Source organism: Erithacus rubecula (assembly GCF_903797595.1).
Source record: "Erithacus rubecula genome assembly, chromosome: 5".
NCBI lineage: Eukaryota > Metazoa > Chordata > Aves > Passeriformes > Muscicapidae > Erithacus > Erithacus rubecula.
In genome coordinates, this window is record NC_136687.1 from 59,930,377 (window position 1) to 59,942,390 (window position 12,014).

Below are 12,014 nucleotides of genomic sequence, written 5' to 3' on the forward strand. Positions count from 1 at the left end.
GTCTCCTTTATTCTTCCCTTCACCATCAAGGGCCTAGAGTTCAAAATTTATTCCTACTACAGACAGTCTTCTCTGATATAAAGTTTCCTTAGTTGTAGGAATCCAAATTTCTAACCTAAATTCCTTGGCAACACAATATCTTAGTATGATGTGCTTTTTTTCTGCTGCTGGAATAAGTTGCTGTAATCAGACTAAGATAAAGTCAAGGAGTACAATTAAAAAGGAGCAAAGTAGAGTCAGCATAACTTTTCATTTTCTGCTGCAAGAAAACAGAAGTTTTGAAAACAAATGATATTTAAAAAATGTAAAGCAAGCTGCTCACTCCCTTTAGTGTCTTCTAAAATCCTATGTTGAAAAATTCTGTTCCCCAAGGATTTCTTGCTTAGATTTTTTTTTTTGCCAGAGTTCCTTCAACCCTTATGTGAGCTTGAACTGGCTTCTACTACAGAGTACAGTTTAAATGTTTTTTTTTAAGGCCATGAGTAAATCATACTATGATAAGTTAATAATCTATGACATGTTATTTTTTTATAAATAAAGGAATTTCACAGTTTAATTTTTTTAATCTCAGTTTCTGGCTAAGCAATTTGAACTTGGATTAGGAGTGGAGAGTTTGGTGTTTTGTATTTTGCACCTTGGAGAAATGGGTTTTTAGGAGGGTATTGCCTGTTTAATGCTTTATGACTAGAAAACTGAAGAAACGTGAATAAAGAGCTGAAGGAATTCCGGAGAAAATGGTTATAGAGCAAGAACAAGCAAAAAAGTTTGTGAATTTTTGATTAATATTTTTATAGAAATGTGAGGTACTTAATGAATGTGATCTACTACAAAAGCAGTTCATAACCAGTTGTGCCAGAGTTGTCTTTTCATTTAAAGATCAGTGCACAGCATATTTGCTTGGCCATGAACTTTATTTCAGCACAGTCCTTATCTGACTTTGAAAAGACAAAAGAAAGCCAACCTCAAAAAAGAATATACTACATGATCTTTTCTTTGATTATTCTGGACAAGGAAAGACTAAAAGAAGTATTTTGTGTGGCAAAAGAAATTGGATTTGACAGTTCCTTTGTGAAGGGCTGCAGAATAACCAACAAGTTCAATGCCAAAAAATGACATTAACAGAGTGGTAAGGTTGGCTGGCAGCACATAGTGCTTCCCCAAAATGCCAGTGTGAGGGCTTTAATATAAATGAAAAGAAGAGAAAAAAAAAAAAAAAAGAAAAAGTCCTTCAGGTTATCTGGACAAGCAGAAGCAGGGGATGAAGAAATTAAACACCTTTGCAATGTTTCCTTGCATTAATATGCACTGAATATGGGCTGAGTTTTGTAATTGGGAGTCAGTGTTTTAGATTCCAGGAAAGTTTAGCAAGGAGCCACCTTCACATTAATTATCATCCTTCGATTTTAAGTCTTTTGTCAGGCAACCTCATATTTTTCATGTTCTTCAATAGAAAGAAATGTTTTTAATGTGCTTAATGAGGATGATGCAGTTGACATGTATGCATAGGCTTATAATGCCCTGCATCTCATTAAAGGTACAAATTAGTATGTGATTCATAAGTGTTTCTCCATAGTCCTGTAGAGTTTAAAGAAGAACAGGGATAAATAGGGTATATTTTGAAATATTTATAGGCTATACTGTTTGACAGGAAAGGTAGAAAATTCTCAATATCCAAAAGAACTTGACAGTTTTGTTACACAGTAAAGAGAATAGCTAGAAACATATGAGAGAAGATTGATGTGCTTCCAGACTTCTCCCATAAAACATAGCTCTGTCTACCCAGGACAATATTATCCTGTAACTTCTCTTTTTCAGTCTGTTGAACTGGAATCTATGACCACAGGCATAAAGTTCCTCCATGCTTTCCAGAGTTTTCTATGGCTGCAGTCACATTTTGCCAGCAAATTCAATTATTCATCCATTCTCTGCTTTTGTAGGGCCTCCTTTTTTTATATTCAGGAGCTAAGAGCCTGGGAAGTGAATTATCTGAAATTATTATTTTGAAGATAGTGTAAAAACCACTTTATTGACCTGTTTGGAGAAATATGGTATAAATGACTAGTATAGCTACCACTGTTTAAATTTTAAAGTGTTCATGATTATGCAGCCTTGCTGGACTAATTTTTGGCTGGAAGGTTGCAGCTTACAATGGTTTAGGAAGGACTATTATGGCAGACATAACTTTTCCTATGCTGTTGCTACACAAATACAACACCCTTATTATTGTGCTACCCCATGTTTCCAATGGTATAAAGTGACAATGAAAATGACTGCCAGATGTGTTTATTAATTTTGATTTTCCAAGGAGATAGATCTTTAACTACTTTTAATAGTCTCATTGCCTTAGGTCTTAGCAGACCTGTCTTTTATGGAAATGTAGTTTTTGTAAAATCTTGACAATAGTTGTGCTATTTTAATGTCTCTACACAGTTTATATTCAATGTTTTTAGCTTTTTTTTCTCTGATCTCAGCAAAATCTCATTAAAGTGATATATTTTAACTTAATGAAATTAAAATATAAACACTGCTTGTCACTTTTTGGGGGAAGGAAAAAAACTAAACTTGAAGTAGTTCCACATACCAATTAAAAAAAGGGCACAAAGGATGTTTGAAATGCTCATTTTAAAATATTAGAAAAGTTATTCTGAAACTTCAGCACAGCTTTATTTCTAACTGGGGAAACTTTTGTTTTGAAATTGTGCTTTCTGTTTACTTTTCAAAGCCTTTATGTTTGTCTGGAGGCAGAATTCTAAACCATGCTCTTCTATAAGTGATGTTTTCCTTTTATTCTAAAATTAGGCCTTCCTTGATTCATCATAAACTCTTACAAAATAAGTGCTTCATGGAATGTGATAATGTTATTGAAGGTATTGCTTTGAAGAGATGATGGGAATATTCTACATGTGTGCTGACTATTACATTTAGTGTTGCTATAGAAAGGAAAGATCATTCTTTCAGGAAAAGTACCAGTGCCATCACATGCTACTGTTAACACAGGTGATTCTCTTGTCTTTTCAGCTCCCTCCACATAAAATCCTTGTCTCTCTTTCCCCCAGTGAGGTTGCAAATGTTCCTGCCAATTTTCACCAAAAGAAAACACGATTATGGTACATGTATTTATAGTAACTGCCTTTGTTTTTTAATCTAGAATGTATTTTAAAAGGATATGATTTTCTTCTGCACTGTTGTTGCCAGTAGGCACATCAAGTGCATTTCTGTTGCTGTCTTTTATGCTTTCCTTGCTGCTTTTGTCACAGACTATTTTAGAATGTATGTAGGTTTCTGAAAGCTGAGCTAGTACACTTAAAGACTGCTGAGTGGCTGCTGTCTGGGATTGGGGACATCCTGAGTTCACCAGTCCCTGGGCTGAGTCTGAGCTCTGCTCTCTGTCTCTAGATGGCAGTGGGCATACACTGTGCAGCTGCTTTTCCAGTGCAGTGTCACAGGAAGAAACTACTTCAGATTCCTCTTTTCAGACTCTCCTCTCCTCTCCTCTCCTCTCCTCTCCTCTCCTCTCCTCTCCTCTCCTCTCCTCTCCTCTCCTCTCCTCTCCTCTCCTCTCCTCTCCTCTCCTCTCCTCTCCTCTCCTCTCCTCTCCTCTCCTCTCCTCTCCTCTCCCTCTCCCTCTCCCTCTCCCTCTCCCTCTCCCTCTCCCTCTCCCTCTCCCTCTCCCTCTCCCTCTCCCTCTCCCTCTCCCTCTCCCTCTCCCTCTCCCTCTCCCTCTCCCTCTCCCTCTCCCTCTCCCTCTCCCTCTCCCTCTCCCTCTCCCTCTCCCTCTCCCTCTCCCTCTCCCTCTCCCTCTCCCTCTCCCTCTCCCTCTCCCTCTCCCTCTCCCTCTCCCTCTCCCTCTCCCTCTCCCTCTCCCTCTCCCTCTCCCTCTCCCTCTCCCTCTCCTCTTCTCTTTCTCTTCCAGTACCACAAAAAACAGTATTACCACTTTCTCCCCTGTCTCCTCAAAATAAGTTTTCTGCATGTCATCCATACTTCTGTACAGGGTTGCAAATGCACTGGAATAAATCTCTCTAGATTATTTATTTTTTTAGCAACTAGAGAGATTCTGTCAGCATAAGTTCAGAAGGTTCAGTAGGACCTGTTATATTTTCAGGAGTCCTGAATCTTTTCTATTTTAAGGTACATTTACATGTAATCCAGTGCAAATAGCCAGAAGGCCAAAAGGAAAACCTGCCAGTGTTTGCTTTTCTTGTTACTGGGTTTTAAATATGAACAGGCAATATGCAAAACAGAAAATTAAAAGAAGAGACAGGAATGTGGCTAAAGAGTTAATTTGGAATATGAATGCCAGAACTTGGTGCTGGTTTTCCACTTAGGTGAGACAAGTCCTGCCTTCAAGCTGCTATGGATACACACAATTTTGTGCCTGCATTTCAGTTCCCTTCCTGTTAGAAGCATTATTTTTGCCTCTGGTGATTGATGAAATAGGCATGTTGAATTGTGAAGTACCAAATGTTGGAGGAAAGGAACATAATGGGAAGTGAGGAAGCTGCTTTAAACTCTCAAATGCTACTTTGGGAACTTTATCACATAAACAATTAATCCAAATTATGGAAACACAGGATGTGGAGCAAAACCACTGAAAACCAAAAACCATATATGAGAGAAAAGTGCATGTAAAAAGCATTTCCAAGATGCTGTAAGTAAATGAGCATAAAAGGAAATGTCTTTCAGATGAACATAGAAAAGTAGAAGTAACAGAGTCAATTACTCCAAGCCTGCAAAAGCAATTTGATATCCAAAATTCCAGATGAAACTCTGTGTCCCTTGGAGTCAGAGCTGGCTATAGGAAGTCTGTGTAAATAGGATTTCCCTCTCCATTCTACAGGTCTGTTATATGTTACTGGAGACCTACATTCTTTTAAGAAAAGGTCATTTCATAACAAACATATGCTAAATTCTAGATTAATTAAATTAGGACTTTATAAAGTAAGCTGGTAAGTGTGCCCCAGGCCAGGAGGACAAGGTAATTATTCCATACTTGAGGACCTTACCTATGTGGCTGTTTTGGCTTTGATCCTGCAGCTCTTTATGTCATACCTAATCTGAAACAGATGGGCTCCTCTGCTGAAGTCATTGCTTGCTGACCTGAAGTTTTCCACTGAAGCAAGCTAGCATCAGATGAAACATTTGACATGAAGTCAGAAGAGTAATAAATTGAAAACTGCAAACAAAAAATTCAAACTGAAAAGTTGTTTCTGGTCATATTTGAATCATAGAAGATTCTGGGTTGGAAGGGACCTTTAAAGGTCAATGTCCCTGCAGTGAACAGGGACATTTTCCTCTAGAACAAGTTGTGCAGAGCCCTGTCCAACCTGACTGTGGATGTTTCCAGAGATGAGGCATCTACCAACTCTCTGGCCAACCTTTTTCAATGAGCTGGATGCAGTGCTCTGTGGAGTCCCAGCAGAGGTGATGGATAGAATCATCTTCCCTAACCAGTGAAATTCTTCTTGTTTAACATTTATTGGAGAGAAGGAAAAAAAATAATCTTACAATATTTCCTTAGGTTTTGCCTTATTAATTCTCACTATATTGTTTTTCCCAGCAAATATTCATCTGAAGACACTTGGAAAACAGTTGTGGAGGGAAGATTTTTGGGTCACAGTACCTCTGAGGTGAGATGCACTGTCATTATGTGTTATAACATACACACCTATTTGTGGGAGATAGCACACCAAAGATAAACAGCAGACCTGGGTAAATTCTAGACTGATCCATGAATCAAAAGGATTAATTAATCTATTAGCTAAAAAAAGCCAGAAGTAGATAAAATAAAAGCCAAGTCTTTCTTCCTTGTTCATGGGGAAGCCCGCTGAAGGTCACTTGAATTTTAAGTCTGTAGGACTGAGCACTGAAGGTGTAGAGAACTGAGCAGATTTTGGTTGTGGTTTTATATCTCAGCTTCACTTGATGTTTGCTGTTTGTATGTGATTGTTAGCAAAGTTTAAATAGCTGAGTATGATTTAAGATCAAGTAGGAAGTAGAAGGAAGGGATCAGTGGTGATTTATGAGGCTTAACCAACCAACCAACAGGCATGTGAAGACCATGAAGTTATATAATGACTTTTTATATATATATAGCCCCTATTTGTGCAACTTTATGGACACAATCAGGTTAAGTCACCACAAAATTACCACTAGGAAAGCAACAATACTTATGGCACAATTAAAATAAATACATGTGCAAGTTATTACAAAAATAATTCTGAAGTATTTGCTTATGAACATTTTTTTTGTATACACCTATAAATATGTGACTTGTGATCAAAGTGATTCCAGTCAGGATCCCATCATAGGAGCACTCTTGGAAACTTGGAGCTGAGGCAATAACTTGAAGTAGAAAAATATGTTAATTAAAACAATATATGGGACCAAATAGCAGTCCAACAAAACACATCCATGATGATCATTCAAGGCAAACATCTTTCACACTGGAAGTTTTCCATGGCTGATTTCCTTTATTACTATAATCCAAGAAAAATGTTAATGTATATCCTGAAAAGACAAGATGATTCCCCAGAAGAATTCCTGCACTAGCATTATTTACCAATCCTTTAATATATTCTGTTCTTTTTTTTTTTTTTGGCTTAAGAATAGAGTGATAAATAAATGTCTTGAGAATCAATAGATATGTTCAGTGTGTTCTTATTTGAAGCCCATGATTGAGTAAACCTTAGTAATTTGGTACTCAATGTGTTATGAGTTTTTTTCCTGAAACAATCAAACTCTTCTAGATTTCCTAGGGAATTATATTGCTAGCAAAGTCATTAGTGTTTGCACATCAGTTTTGAGCCAAATTATGAATATGCCTGAATGCAAAGGGGTAAGTTTCTAAACTACATCATTACAGAACAAGTGTATTGAGGATAAGATTTTTTTTTTAATCCAAAGTGCTTGGGGAGTTTACCCTTGAGTATTCAAATTAATCATTAATCACAAAAGCAATTTGTTGGGCATTTGAAAATCATTACCAGTTTGAGAGACTGAGTTTCTATTTCAAAGCTTTCAGTGGGCAAAAAAGCTACAGCTATCACTAGAGAATACCCAATCTACAAAGTAATTTAAACACTGTGTTTACAACAGGCATATGTGGTTTAATTTTCACAGTTTTTTTTTTGCAATCTACTTTAATATATATCATTCATTCTTACCAGGCAAAAATAACCTTCAGTAAAACTAGTATGTTTGATATGTTGAGCCTGGCATGTTCAAAGCCAGTCTGCAGAGTTCCTCATGGGACAAATTGGTGGGAAGCATCTTGCCCTGCAGAAGTCCAACAGCAACTTCAAGCTGAGTTTATATGCACTTTTATAGAGGCTTTGTGGTGAAAAATAAGTGACATTGGGGTAGGATGAAGGATGCAGCAATTTTTAGGAGGTTGTTACTCTCTTATGTGACAATTATAGTATGAGTTTGGGCCTGTGTAACTTTACAAGAGCATTTCAATTTGATGTTTAATAACCTTCCTCTCAGTAAACAGGCAGCTCTGAAATCTGCTATTCTGGCACAGATATGTGAGTCCTGGGCATCTTGCCTTTTGGAAAATCCTTCACTAAGTTGCTTTAGGAATTAGCATTGCTACAGAGGCACGTAGCTGCAGAGACCCAGATAGTGAGGAGGAATATTTGAATTTCTCTAATTTTTCGTCTTTAAAAAAATGCCTGTATATGGAGATAATGTTTTGTTAAACCATGTAAGTTTTATTATTTGAGTACAAGGATTATTTGCACTTTTTCTATAAAAATGGGAATTTCAAAACTAAATGAAAAAATTTGGCATGTAAAACACTGTTCTAGTTTGCAAGCAAACCAGTGGGACATCCCAAGTCAGAACTACAATTTAATATGAAAATTAGGATAAAGGCAATCATATAGAAACACAGAGAGTCAGAATACAACCTGGCACCCTGTTGGCCAGGGTGGTGATAGCAGGTGATTAATGGTGGCTGCAATCCTCCTGGAGTGACAGATGTGGTTCTGTTGAAGCAGTGATCTTGTAGAAGGCTCTGGTCTTCCTCTGGAGGTCCAGTGGTGGTTATGGAGCTCTTGTCCTCTGGGATTTCAGTGGATAAAGCTGTTTGTGGTGTTCCAAATCTCAGATTATATCCAGGTAGCAATGCTTGGTTCATCCCCCTGGGATCGTGTGATTTTATGAGTCATGCAGTCTGACATTGATGGCCCATTAACAGAAGATATCCCCCAGAGGGAGTTGAGATAAAGATCCACCACCTCACCTGGTTTTAACAGTTTATGGAGATGGTGATATAATGCGTACTTTTGGTTAAATCTTACATTGTAACCTAAGACAACACCTACCTGTTTTCTTTTGTCTATAGCAAACCCCCTCCTTCCTAGGAGAGCTTCTCTTCCCCATGATGTGAGACATTAAAAGGCATTTCATGTCCAAAGAAATATATATATATTCTGTACTCTGTTCCTCATGGAATTTTTGGGAAGGTAATTTACTATTTCACACATTATAGTTTTACATGGGATCACTTATATGTTACATTTATATTTCAGATATTATCTGCTTGGTGAGGGCAGATAACCATAAATGTGAGTTGGGAGCTGGAGCTAAAAGATTGCTTTAGCCTTACTGGAAAATGTCTTGGTTTATTCTTAATTAAGGCCCTTAAACTGGAGTTTAGAGTCAGTAAAAACAGTGTATGGATGCATCTTAATTTCTGAGATCCTTGTGCAGATCAGGCAATCTGGTAAGTAAAAGATCACGCAGAATGGGTGTTCTACTTGTAAAAGCACAATTATTGTGATTCAAATACTCCATACAGTTGCCTTATCACATTTAGACTGAGTTTGCATTTAAGTGGATGTGAAATTTAATAGCCAAATATATGTCATAAAGCTGTTTACTGTGCAAGAGTAGTAAGCAGTTAATACAAGTCCATCCTCAGCTTGTAATTAAATAGTCACAGATATAATATTTCTTCCATTTTATGGTATTTCTTGCCTTAAAAGAATTTCTCTACTGATGCAGAAATACAGGTTGCATTGGTACAACCTGTAGCTATTTGCTGTAAGAAAACAGCTGGGGGTGTTCATGGGAATAGCCAACTAAATTCTAATTATCCCATCAGAGATGAGGTAGAGGAAAGATGCTTCAGGACATGACACAGGACTGGATTTTTGGACTCTCAGTCACAAATACTATTGTAGAGGTGCAGATGAACTCCTGTCTCTGTGCTGATCCTGTGGCTGCCTGACTGAGCTGCTTATCTTTTACATCCTGGCAGAGAGCTGATCAAAACTTTTTAATTGCCTGACTCCAACAAAGTCTGTTCTTTGCCTACTGAGCTGCAGAATAGCTTGAGCCCTCCAGTGTTTGAAAAATACTGTGTAGGAAAAATAATTGGAAACTAATGTGTCTCCCTGACAAACTTAGGGGAAAGAGAAACAAAAAACAACCCATCAAAAATTAGTTTCTTCCTTCTTTTGTCAACTTACACAAAGCTTATAGGTGAAAGATAGATTTAATTAACATAGCTGGAAATGTTATGTTTTCCACCCTAACTTCTACATGGATGGGAAAACCTCAGAGCTGTTTCAGATGGTGTCTCTAGGATTTGTACATCAGAAGCTTTTATGGAAATTATGAAGATATTGTACAGTGTTATGGACAGAATATAGATGATCCTAAAATGTTGATATCACCTTGCTCTGCTGGAAGTCCTTTTATTTCCCCTTTTAATTTCTTTGTGAAAATTCCACAGGAGAAGAATATTATCTGCTTGTTTAAATGGTTAAAATTGTAGGAAATGCTTAAACATCTCCCTACCTGACTGAAGTGAAAATTAAAATGCCTATTAATGCCACCATGCATAAGGCTGTGGTCTTTGCATAAAAGCCTGTGATTGCACAATCCATGCCTGAGTTCCACAGTGTGTTTTTCAAAATGTGCCTTTAAAATGTACTGCAGGATATAATGACAGCAAAGGGCAGAGTTGAACTGTGCATCCATAGCAACAGGATACTCCAGTGGCTTGTAAGATGCAATAACACCCAGCTCCTTATCAGATAAATTACTATCAGGTCCAAAGTGCCTTCACCCACCCTCATTGCTCTGTGAAAAGAAGATAAAATGTTCAGCTGAGAAATGTTGATAAATGCCAATGTGCCACAAGGCAAAATGTAGCTACCAGGACCAAGAGGGTGTCAAGCCCTGGAAATATGAATAATCAGACAGGAACACCTCCAAAACTCTTCAATATCTTTAGTTTTCCAGAACCTGCTGATTTCCAAAGCTTAAGCCAAATTATCATTATGAAGAAAAAGTCAGCAAATGTTGACAGGCAAAAATTGTGGTTGGTGAAGAAAGAAAAAAAAAGCTTTTGCTCTGCAATTTAAACAAAACCCAACAAAGCTTGTTTCAGATTACTTTAGTTTTGTGTTTGGGTTGGTGATAAATTGAGGAAATTTTTTGTTTAGTGTTTATTGTGTTTAAAACCTCAGTAAAGTCAGTAGATAGTTATCTAAGGGCCTCAGTACAAGCCATGCTAGGAATTTGGGATTAACCAGAGTCAGAAGGAATCTGCAAGACTCAAGGCTCAAACATCCAAGAGGAATTTTACCGTGTCATATAATTTTGGCAATTATAGTGTGATTGTGCCAAGGTCTAGGCACATGTATCTATTTGATATTCTAACACTCCAATGCACATGTATCTGCACTGACTTATCTGCTGACATCATTAGAGCTAGCAAATGCTGTCAGTGACATCTCTGTAAAACACTTCTGTAAATGCTATGCTCTATTCTTGTTATTTGAATATATTTTTGTGTCAAAGGTATGACAAGTTTGCATGACATCTTCCTGCTGCCATCCAGCTATTCTGCTGGAGTGGCCAGCAGTTTTTATTCACACAGAGCCAGTGCCTTTTCTGCTCTGTACTGCCATGCTGCTGAGGAAGCTGGGGATGCTTGAGAAGGGGACACAGCCTGGATAACTGACCCCAAGGGACCAAAGGGATATTCCAGACCACATGGCCACATGTTCAGTATATAAAGTGAAGAGAAGAAGGAGGTAGGAGAGGGTATTTAGGCTGGTGGTGTTATCTACCCCAGGCACTGCCACCTGTGATGGGGCCCTGCTGTCCTGGAGATGGCTGAACACCTGTCTGGCCATGGCAGCAGTGAATTAATTCCTTGTTTTGCTTTGCTCTGCTTATGTGTGTGGCTTTTGCTTTCCCTGATAAATTGTCTTTATCTCAACCCACTAGTTCTCTCCCTTTTACCTTCCTGACCTCTCCCCAAAATAAGAATGCCCTACATTCCTAGCATTCCATGAGAACATGTTCCATGATCTCTTGCTCTTTCCTACCTTGAAGAGTGCAGAAATCATGCAGACCATGAGGAAACCTGAGAGCTGAGTCCTAAATCCATCACTAGATGGTAGAAAATAATATTCTCAGTGTATTCCATCTGTCTTTGATTTACAGCCAAAACATTCTCTGTATGCTGCTCTGCTGATTCAGATGTAAGGGAATATGTGGATTCAGATATGGAATCTGGGAAGGATGTGAACTAGTTTATAAATTAGAACAGTTGCAGAGCTGGTGGATTTTGTGATTTTTGAGCTGCACAGTTGTGGTAGGGGAATGGATTTATTAGTTGGGAAAGGCTTGTTGAAAATTGTGCACTGATGAGATATTAAGGAGTCAGAGTTTTATAACCTAATAAGGAAAGATAAGAGTGTATGCAACTATGATGTTTGAAATACTGTTCTGTCTGTAATGAAAAAATAGCATCTTTTAAAATGTGATTGAAAGACAGTGTATACAAATAAAGTAGGACATTTTGTTTGCAAAGTAAGAAGCTTAGTCTCTGCTTTACATGTTCTGAACAATTCAGTTTATTAATGGCATAGCTCCAAAAAGTAAGTGCCATGATACAGCAATGAACTTTCTTGTGTGACCCACATTCACAGTCAAAATGTACTGCTTTATTTCTGGTGGCTCTTTCTATCCCTACTGGAACTGTTTTT